This window comes from Canis aureus, chromosome 24 (genome assembly GCF_053574225.1).
Source record: "Canis aureus isolate CA01 chromosome 24, VMU_Caureus_v.1.0, whole genome shotgun sequence".
NCBI lineage: Eukaryota > Metazoa > Chordata > Mammalia > Carnivora > Canidae > Canis > Canis aureus.
This window is the reverse complement of record NC_135634.1, coordinates 46,164,100-46,173,933: the sequence shown is the minus strand read 5'-3', so window position 1 is coordinate 46,173,933 and position 9,834 is coordinate 46,164,100. Positions and strand designations below refer to the sequence as shown.

General features: G+C 39.1%; 1 pseudogene; it reads right to left on the bottom strand.

Moving 5' to 3' along the window:
• Positions 1-6,165: 6,165 nt before the first annotated feature.
• LOC144296408 (UDP-glucuronosyltransferase 1A8 pseudogene) lies at positions 6,166-7,201 on the bottom strand (annotated as a pseudogene).
• Between the last annotated feature and the right edge of the window lie 2,633 nt (positions 7,202-9,834).

The window sequence follows — 9,834 nt, the reverse complement described above, 5'->3', positions numbered from 1 at the left end:
AATTAAACTTCCTCTAATGTTCCCCAGAGACTAGGGGCACGATGTGCCCTGAGAAGTCTCCAGCCTGCACAGGGAGGCAGTTGAGCAAGGTTAGGCTCGTGGGCTCCAACACAGAAGATCTGGGCTCAGATTCATTGTACACGAATGTTCACAGCAGCAGCACTCATCACAGCCATCAAGTAGAAACAACCAAAGGTCCAGCCACTGATAAATGGACAAGATGTGAGGTCTGAGCAATGGAATATTTAAGCCTTGAAATGTTCGTGTCACAAAATAGACGAACCTTGAAACCAAAGTGAAAGAAGCCTATTACAAAGGACCATACATTGGGTGATTCCATTTCTATGAAATGTCCAGCAGCAGCAAAGACATAGAGACAGAATTAGGTGAGTGGTTGCCAGGTGCTGGAGGGATGGAAGTGATGACCAACTGGCAGGGACTCTCCTCTGGGGGCAAGCAAATGGCCTGGAATTAGACAATTAATGGTTTCTCATCTCTTAAAATACTAACCACTGCTGAACTACATATTTTTTAAGGGCAACCTTTAAGATATATGAATTAATTCTTTTTTTTTATTTATTTTTTATTGGTGTTCAATTTACTAACATACAGAATAACCCCCGGTGCCCGTCACCCATTCACTCCCACCCCCCGCCCTTCTCCCCTTCCACCACCCCTAGTTCGTTTCCCAGAGTTAGCAGTCTTTACGTTCTGTCTCCCTTTCTGATATTTCCCACACATTTCTTCTCCCTTCCCTTATATTCCCTTTCACTATTATTTATATTTCCCAAATGAATGAGAACATATAATGTTTGTCCTTCACCGACTGACTTACTTCACTCAGCATAATACCCTCCAGTTCCATCCACGTTGAAGCAAATGGTGGGTATTTGTCATTTCTAATGGCTGAGTAATATTCCATTGTATACATAAACCACATCTTCTTTATCCATTCATCTTTCGTTGGACACCGAGGCTCCTTCCACAGTTTGGCTATCGTGGCCATTGCTGCTATAAACATCGGGGTGCAGGTGTCCCGGCGTTTCATTGCATTTGTATCTTTGGGGTAAATCCCCAACAGTGCAATTGCTGGGTCGTAGGGCAGGTATATTTTTAACTGTTTGAGGAACCTCCACACAGTTATGAATTAATTCTTAATTAGAAATAATCTGTGCTTGGAATAGTACATGCACCACCCAATTGTAGCTATCACTGATTTTTTACTACATATCACCTGGGTAGAGGGTAGGTGGTAACCGGGTGGTACCAGGCACTTCTGCTAACACAGAGCAAACCTGGAAGGCTCAGCCTCAGAATTATGCAACTTGATCTCCTTGCCATCAAGAGAACCATAGCCTGTTCTTCCAAGAGCAGAAAACCATGCTAATTAGTTGACAGGTCTAATTACCCAGATTTCACAAAGAACATGATTTCACTTTCCCATTGGTGGCTGACAAGTCACTTATATACCAACCATCTGCTGAGAATGTGCTGGAGCGAGAACACAGGACTAGACTCTAGGGACCAATAAGGATCCAGGATATATGGTATGTGTTTGCCTCTTCACTCAACTTTGCTGTGAATCTAAACCTTCTTTAAAAAGGAAACAGATTAAGGAAAAAACAAAAAGATGGAGGCTCAACCCTGGCCTCCAGGAGAGCTCTTCCAGCAGAGAAGACAGATAGGCAAATGATGCCAGACAGGATGAGGGCAGCGCTGCTCTGCCAGCTGGCTTACTAACAACTGCCTCAGGAGCCTGGCAGCAGGATTTAGAGCTGCCTGCAGCCCCATTACCATACAACAGCCACAAACAGGTGCCTCTGGGCAGCCTTTACCTGGCTTCTACCAGCCTGGGTGTACCAGCAGCAATTCCAAGTTAATATGAGCTCAACTCAGGACATCACTGACACCCCTGGGCTGTGCTCAGACTCCCTCTGTTTCCAGGCCCAGGTACCTGACGGCCACTCTAAAGAAAGGTTAGCTCTTACTTCTTCCCACCTCTCCAAGGCTACTGTGTGCCCCAGTTCTGATCTAGCTTGAAGAGAGGCCAGGCTGGGCTGAGACTGAGTGTTCAAGGGGCCATTGGCCTATGTCCAAGAGACCATAAAAGGGTAAGGCAGGCCTATCTGTAAGGTCAGACACTCCTTCCACTTTTCCAGATAGGCTTCCCATCCCAGCTCTGAATCATCTCATCTCTGGAGCCCTCCCAGATTTCCCTGGCCATGGGGTTCCATGTTCCCCTTTCTGTGCACATCCATGCACTGTATGGGCACTTCTACTTCCCGACTCTGTGCCCTGGACCAGAGCTCCTCTGGCCCTCCCAGCTGTAGCACAGACCTAGTTCCATTGTATCCTCAATGCAAGTCTGTCGGGAAAATGTCAGTGTAGGATCACCACACTGCAACATCTCTTAGTAACATGCCTGATAGCTTCCCAACAAAGTCTATGGAAAGAAGTGTCTTCAGGAAGAAAGAAAAACCTTTTGTTGTCTGTCTTTGCAAAGCACTAGTGGAAGCCCTGCAGGGATGTGCAGGGGAGAGCAAGACCAGGGATGTGACCCAGGAAATGTCCCATCCCTTTGGAAGTGAGGGACAAGTTCTATGCCTCTGCCCAGGGAAAAGCCAGGAGAATGGGATTCAGATGGCCCAAGACTGAGACCCCATCAGCCACAAGGGTTCAGGGACATGTGCAAATCCTAAAATAGGGGTGCCTGGGGGTCAGGAGCATTACAAAAGTAGCCCTTCCTGCATCCAATGCTCTTGTTATTGATGTGAAGATGGATGGATGATGACGTTGGAATTCCAAATACAGAAGCAGAAAACAAGACCTTTGTGTCCAATCACAGTACTTTTCATAAAATTAAATGCACCACAAACCACGGGCCCATTGTGAATCAGGACTTTGGTTACCTCTCGAATGTTTTAAATTCAAATGTATTACTCTTTTAAGTAACTCTGTCTTGTACCAGTAGCACTCATTTATTAAAACTTCTCATGACCTGGTGATGCAATGGCTTTTTTTAGGGTGAGTAGTGTATTACCATATTTCTAAAACTTACCTTTTCTTACTATCCCTCTTCTTCCTCAATCATCTTATTACTGACCTTCCCCTAGGGGAACCCAGAGAACTTGTACTCCATCTCCAAAGGGATGGAAAAATCTGAACAACCTATTTTTGTATGGCTCATGAGCTAAGAATGGAGCTTACAATTTTTAAGAACTATAAACAAACAAAGCAATGAACAAAAAAGTTACAAGACAGAGATTGTATGTGACCCTGCAAAAGCTAAAATATTTGCCCTCTTGCCCTTTAAAAAAAAAAAAAAAAAAAACTTTGCCAATCTCTGGTGCAGCATCGTTAATTTACACAAACAAACTAACATGTTCCCTCTTACAACACTTATATTCACTTTTAATGTAAGGATGATGGGAGTGCTTAATTATTCTTATACCCCTCCCCAAAATCCTGATACCTAATGGCATGCATTATATAAGTCTGTACATCCTACAGGCCAACAGATGCCTTGGTTCTCATTTGCTTGCAGTTATGCTAAATAAACCCATCATTATCTTCTTAGGTTTCATACATGGGTGTGTGTACATAATCTGAGCACAATTTTCTCAGCTATGTGAAGACCTTGGTGCCTGCAATAGTCCAGACATGGTGAACAGACCCCCGTTACAAAATGCTATCCCAGCCAGAAGTGGTTCAAGCTCTGGGTAGTCTGAGTTATATAAGCAACATGTCCACAACACAGACTCACTGAGGGCATGATCCATTCCCAGCCACTCCTTAGTTCAAAGAGGAAAATCAGGCTCCCAGTGTATGAGAAGATAAGACTTCACAAAACGTAATTAGCCTTAAGATGCCTGATCAGTAGATAAAATGTATAATACATCCCAATAAAGTAATTAACTGAAACATGACGCCAGGTTCTTAATTTGGAATTGGATGCAATGCATTCCCTGGGAATCTTACTCTTCAACTTTTCAAGAGCTTATCAATCCCAATGACTGAACCCCAATCAAACTGCCTGGACCAACTATTTAACATTATTCAGGAACTATTGAAAAATTGTTCTGAACTAATTGTTCAGCAATGTTTAAGAGGTACATGCTCCAATAACACAAAATAAGAGGCATGAATATGGGGAGGAATTACTACTGGCAGATGATATTGTGTACATAACAATCTTGGAACTAAGGACAGAAATTAGGAATGTGGCTAGATAAAAGATAAATGTGCAAAAAACCAAAGCTATACATTAATTACTAATAATCAGTTCAAAATACCAATGAAAAATGCCCTGTTCACAACATTTCAAAAGTAATGACATGCCCAGGAAAAAATTTCAATTAAAAAAGTGAAAGATATATGAAGTAAAATGCTATCTTTTATCAAAGGACATAAGCAAGATCTGAATAAATAAAGAGAAATATTATACCCTAAATGGGAAAACTTCAAAGCAAAAAAGAATGCCAATCTGACTCAAATTAATAAAAGTATTTTACGTCATATAAACAGAACCCTAATATTTTATTTTTACTTTTGGAAATAGACAAAACATTTTTCAATTTTGTGAAGGAGGGTAAATTACAAAAGTCACCAAGAAAAACTAGAAAAATAGTGAGTATGACGCTTACCTTACTACATATTAAAACTTGCACTAAAGCTACTACAATCAAAATATGATACTGGCACATGAGTAAATAAATAAATTGATGGAACAAAACTGAGAGTTCAAAGTACGTGCAAACATATGGAAATTTAAAATACAATAAAGACGCATATCTATTACACACATAAAGAATGGATATTTTTATTACATGATATTGGGTCAATGACTAACCATTTAGAAAAGTAACAAAGTTAGATCATTATACCATGTAAATTCTTCACCGTAAAAAGTATAACTCTTAACAATGGAGGAATTAAAAATACTAAGAAATAGTATGGAAAGATATTTGTATATTTCTGGCTTGGAAAGATCCAGACAAGTTGAAACCCAGAAACCACCAGGAAAAACGTTAACAAGTTTGACTAATCAAAAATGAAAACCATATATGACAAAAGATGAAGAAGAGCCAATGAAAAAATATTTACACTTCATAAAAAGTGTAATAATAATAGTCCTTCTACTCAAAAGACTTAAAATCATTAGCCGTAAAAAAGACAAATGGCCCTAGAAAAACGATTAAAGGATGTGAATACATAATTCCCATAAGATGAAATTAAGTGGACAATCTTTGAAAATTGAAGCGGCTATATAGAATTTCTTTTTGCTAAAAGAATTTTAAAAATCTGACAACATCTGAAGCTGGAGAGGGTATGGAAAAACTAGAGCTCTCATTTATTGTTGACCAAAGTATCAGATTGTTCAATGTTTTGAAAGCAATTTATCAAATTAATTAAAAGGTAATATGCGTGTACCATTTGGCCCAGCAACCCCTACTCCTAAGGACATTCAGCCTACAGAGAGAAGAACAAGAATGAGGAAATGTGAGAATGCAAACAAATTATTTAGGAATGTTTACTACAGTCTTGCTCATAAAGGACACAGTGGGGAAAAGCTGCAATGTCAGCATGGCTTAGTTGAGTGAATTGTGGTGCATCCTGGGATCTAGCCCTGCATTGAGCTCCCTGCTGAGTGAAGAGTCTGCTTCTCACTCTCCCTCTGCTGTCTCCCTGCTTGTGCTTGCACACTCTCTCTCTCTCTCCCAAATGAATAAATAAATAAATAACATCTTAAAAAAAAGAAATGCAACAGATTTCTATGGCTTGACGATAAAGATGCTCATAATTTATTAGTAAGTGTAAAACTAAGGTAAAAAACAACGGTCCAATCGTTATTAGATTTTATTTTAATAAAACAGACGTGAGAATTTACATTAGATATATGCATATATATAAAATAATTTCAGAAAAAAGGGACAATTACCATACTAAACGTCTAAGGGCATTTTCCTATAAAAGATGGCATTAGATTAACAAAGAGGGAAATTTCATTTCCTACTGTGTTCTTTGGGAGTTTCCCAAGGATAGTACTACAAAACGTAGGCTGGAAATTATGTAATTAAGTTATACCATTATATACATATGCATATAAGAGCACAGCTTTATAAGATTTTGACGCATGATGCAATGAATTGGCAAAATATAATTCATTTAATTAGAAAAAGATTTCCAGATGTGATGATTGTAAATGAGAAATGACAGTTCAATAAGGAATCTTTTTTTTAATGTCCAAAGCCAGATTATTCTTACTACACAAAAGAGGAGGTAACTTACCTTTGGCAATGGCTTTCCCTCCTGGCAGTTGATGCCTCCAATGAAGACCATGTTGGGCATCACAGGTTTGGGATAGTCAAAAACAAAGTCAGCTCTTAACAACCAAATTGACGTATGGCTATAGAGATCATAAGGCGTGACAGCTGTTTGGAGAATCTCAGATGCAACTTCTAAAGGAGTTTTAAAAAAATAGTGGCAAAATAAATGTTCCTCCAAGTGGGAGATGTGATTCCACACTCTCTCTCTGAAACTCATGGCATCTGGAAACCCTAAAAAAATTCTAGGAACATAAGAAGGAGGACTGGGGCACTGTGTGCTTTCTTCAAGAAAATGGCAAAATAATCCCCTGGTGAAGACCACAGATGGAAGTGAAAAATACTTGGCTACAATTAAGCCACACATATCAAAAGGATCGAGAAACACTGCATCAAAAGAACTCTCCTTTATGTATTCTATTAATGTTGTGTCCCTAAACAAATTCTTACAATGTAAAAAAAGGTGTTCAAAAATGTCACTGGATGAATCGAAGAACATAGTAAGTAAACTTTGTTGCCGGATATTCCAGTGAGAGTCAGAGAAAGTCTTGAACATCTGATTCAACTCCTCCAGATTGTAAGCAGCGGAATAAGTCTTCACCGTAAAATTGGAGGATTTTCCCAGTTGCCAACTCACCTCTGGTATGATTAAAACCAACTCATGCCCTCTTTGGATGAGTTGCTCCACAACCAAACGCATGGTAAACCAGTGGCTCCCATCCATGGGTACTACCAGCAGCTTGCCTGCCTCAGCAAAGCCAGATGTCAGCAGGAGACACACACACAACAGAGGAAAGCCGGTCAAAATTGTGGCAGCCATTGGAAACCTGCAGTCCAGGGCAATCCAGCTGCTTGGGTTCTGAGCTGGTGTAATAGAGTCAGTCCGTGGAAGAAGTACAGGCACAAAGCCCGCCCCAGCAGAGGGCGTGTATTTACACATTCATGAAAAAAAAAAACTACACTCATTGCCAGTGATGCACTCCTAAGAACGATAATGAATGGGTAGCATTTGCTGACAAACATGCTTCTAAATTTTCCAGACAGCAGTACCATTTGATCTTTGCCTTGGACAAAGATCATGCATTGTATGGCATGTCAATGCTCTTCTGGAAACAGAATTATTAGACAACGTGTTGAGGACTCAGAGTGATAAAAAGGAAAGTAAATATCAATTAAAGTGATTTTTTCCAATTTTTTCCAAGGAAAGCTTGGGTTATCCTCAGGATACATAAGACAATTTTGCCCAGAAAGAGATTGGCATCCCAGTTTCCAAGGGGGACATGAAGTCACTTACCACTAGCGTCCTCATGGACAATGGAACTGTATTCACAAGAGCCTCTAAAAAGCCTGGCATTGCCACCGGTTTTTCCACTTCCAAACCCTTTGTGGGCTACAAAAGGTTAAGAGTGCCAAATCCTGCCTCCATGGACCATTCTAGGGATTGATAGATGGAATAGGACTGTCCTCTATATTCAGTCACTTTCCCTACACACATCACATGCAGTGGGTGGTCACTTGCCTGAAGCTTGCCAGAAGCACTCTGCTAGGCATCCTCTCTCTTTCCTCTGGGCTTCTGCATTCCTCTGTCTAGACCTCTCTGCTGAAGGCTGACCTAATTTGGCCTGCTACCCACCTGCAGGAATCTTTGTATCTGTCTCCCAAACTCTACTGAGCACTTGTTGACGCCAGAGGGTATATCTTCTTCATATTTGCACTTTCCTTCTACAGGACCCATGCTATGCCTCACACATGGAAAGCACACAAAACTTTTTGTTCCACTGGACTGGATGCACTGTGTGAGTGCAATTATGGGTGGCTTAAGTGGTGCATGTCAGATAAGACCCTGAGAAACATTTACTGAGGGATTCTAAAGCCAACCTGGGGGCATAATCTTTGTTAGGGGCCAACATGGCTTCTTCTGAGTTGCCCAAACTAATACTAGACAAATAATAATATTTGCTTAGTCACCATTTATATCAGGGACTGATGGACTTTCCGATGAATGTCTAAGAAACAAAAATGAAGGCACATGATCAATCTTTCTGGATGGCTTACTTCAGAATAGATATCAATAAGATATAAAATAGCAGAAAATCAATGAACCCAAAAGCTGGTTCTTTGAGAAGATGAATTAACCTGATGAATCTCTAGCCAAACTGATCAGAAAAAAAGAGAGAAGAAAAAATTACCAACATCAGGAATGAGAGAGGTGGCATCACTCCAGATTCCACCGATGTTAAAAGGATAATAAGAAAGAATACCAAGAACAAATTTATGTCAGTATATCTACAAATTAGATGAAATGGATAAATTCCTCAAGGATGCAAACTATTATAGTTTAACAGAGAAATATTACATAAATTAAGTAAAAATAAGTTGATTTAAGTTTGAATTCAAAGTTCCTACAAATAGAATTTCAAGCTAACTTCCTTGATACAAGTTACCAAACATTGGAGGAAGAAATAAATAAATTATTATTCAGAATATACCCTGAAAACAGGAAATTATATATTCTAGAGAACAATACCAAAGAGAACTTCCTAACCTTTCTATGAGGCCACAGAGTTTGTCTATGAGAACAGCATTGCCACATACCAAAACTAGATAAAGACATCAAAAAAAAAAAAAAAAGAAAAATGCAAAGACCAATACACCTCATAAATGTAATGCAAAAATTCAACACCAGATTTAGCAAACTAAATTTAAAATGACAAATGTATATAAAATATATTTTATACCCCAGGAATACAAGGCTGTTTTATATTTAGAAAATCAATCAAGGTGGGGAATCCCTGGGTGGCTCAGCAGTTTAGCGCCTGCCTTTGGGCAGGGCATGATCTTGGAGACCTGGGATCGAGTCCTACATCGGGATCCCTGCATGGAACCTGCTTCTCCCTCTGCCTGTGTCTCTGCTTCTGTGTGTGTGTGTGTGTGTGTGTGTGTGTCTCATGAATAAATAAAATCTAAAAAAAAAAAGAAAATCAATCAAGGCAATTCACCATAGAAATAAATCATGCCTATAGAAATGATTATATGGTTTAGAAAAAATTATATATTTGCATATATATATACCATATATATATGGTATATAAAATATATATAATAATAATATACAAAAGGTGGTGGGTCTTATTCCAGGAATACAAGACTGTTTTATCTTTAGAAAATCAATCAAGGTAATTAACCATATAAATAAATCATTCCTATGAAAATGATTATATGGCTTATAATAATTTCCATAGGCACTGAAAAGGTATCTGACAAAATCCAACATCCATTCCTGATCAAAATTTTCACAATTCTAGGATAGGAAGAGAAAGGACTAAACCTAATAAAGAGCATCTGTGAAAAACCCATAACTAACAACATACTTAATGATGAATGACTGAATGCTTTATTCCTAATCACATACAAGTCAAGGATGACCATCCTACCACTTCTCTTCCTATTGTTCTGGAGATTCTTTTTTTTTTTTTTTTTTCTTTTTTTTTGTTCTGGAGATTCTAACCAG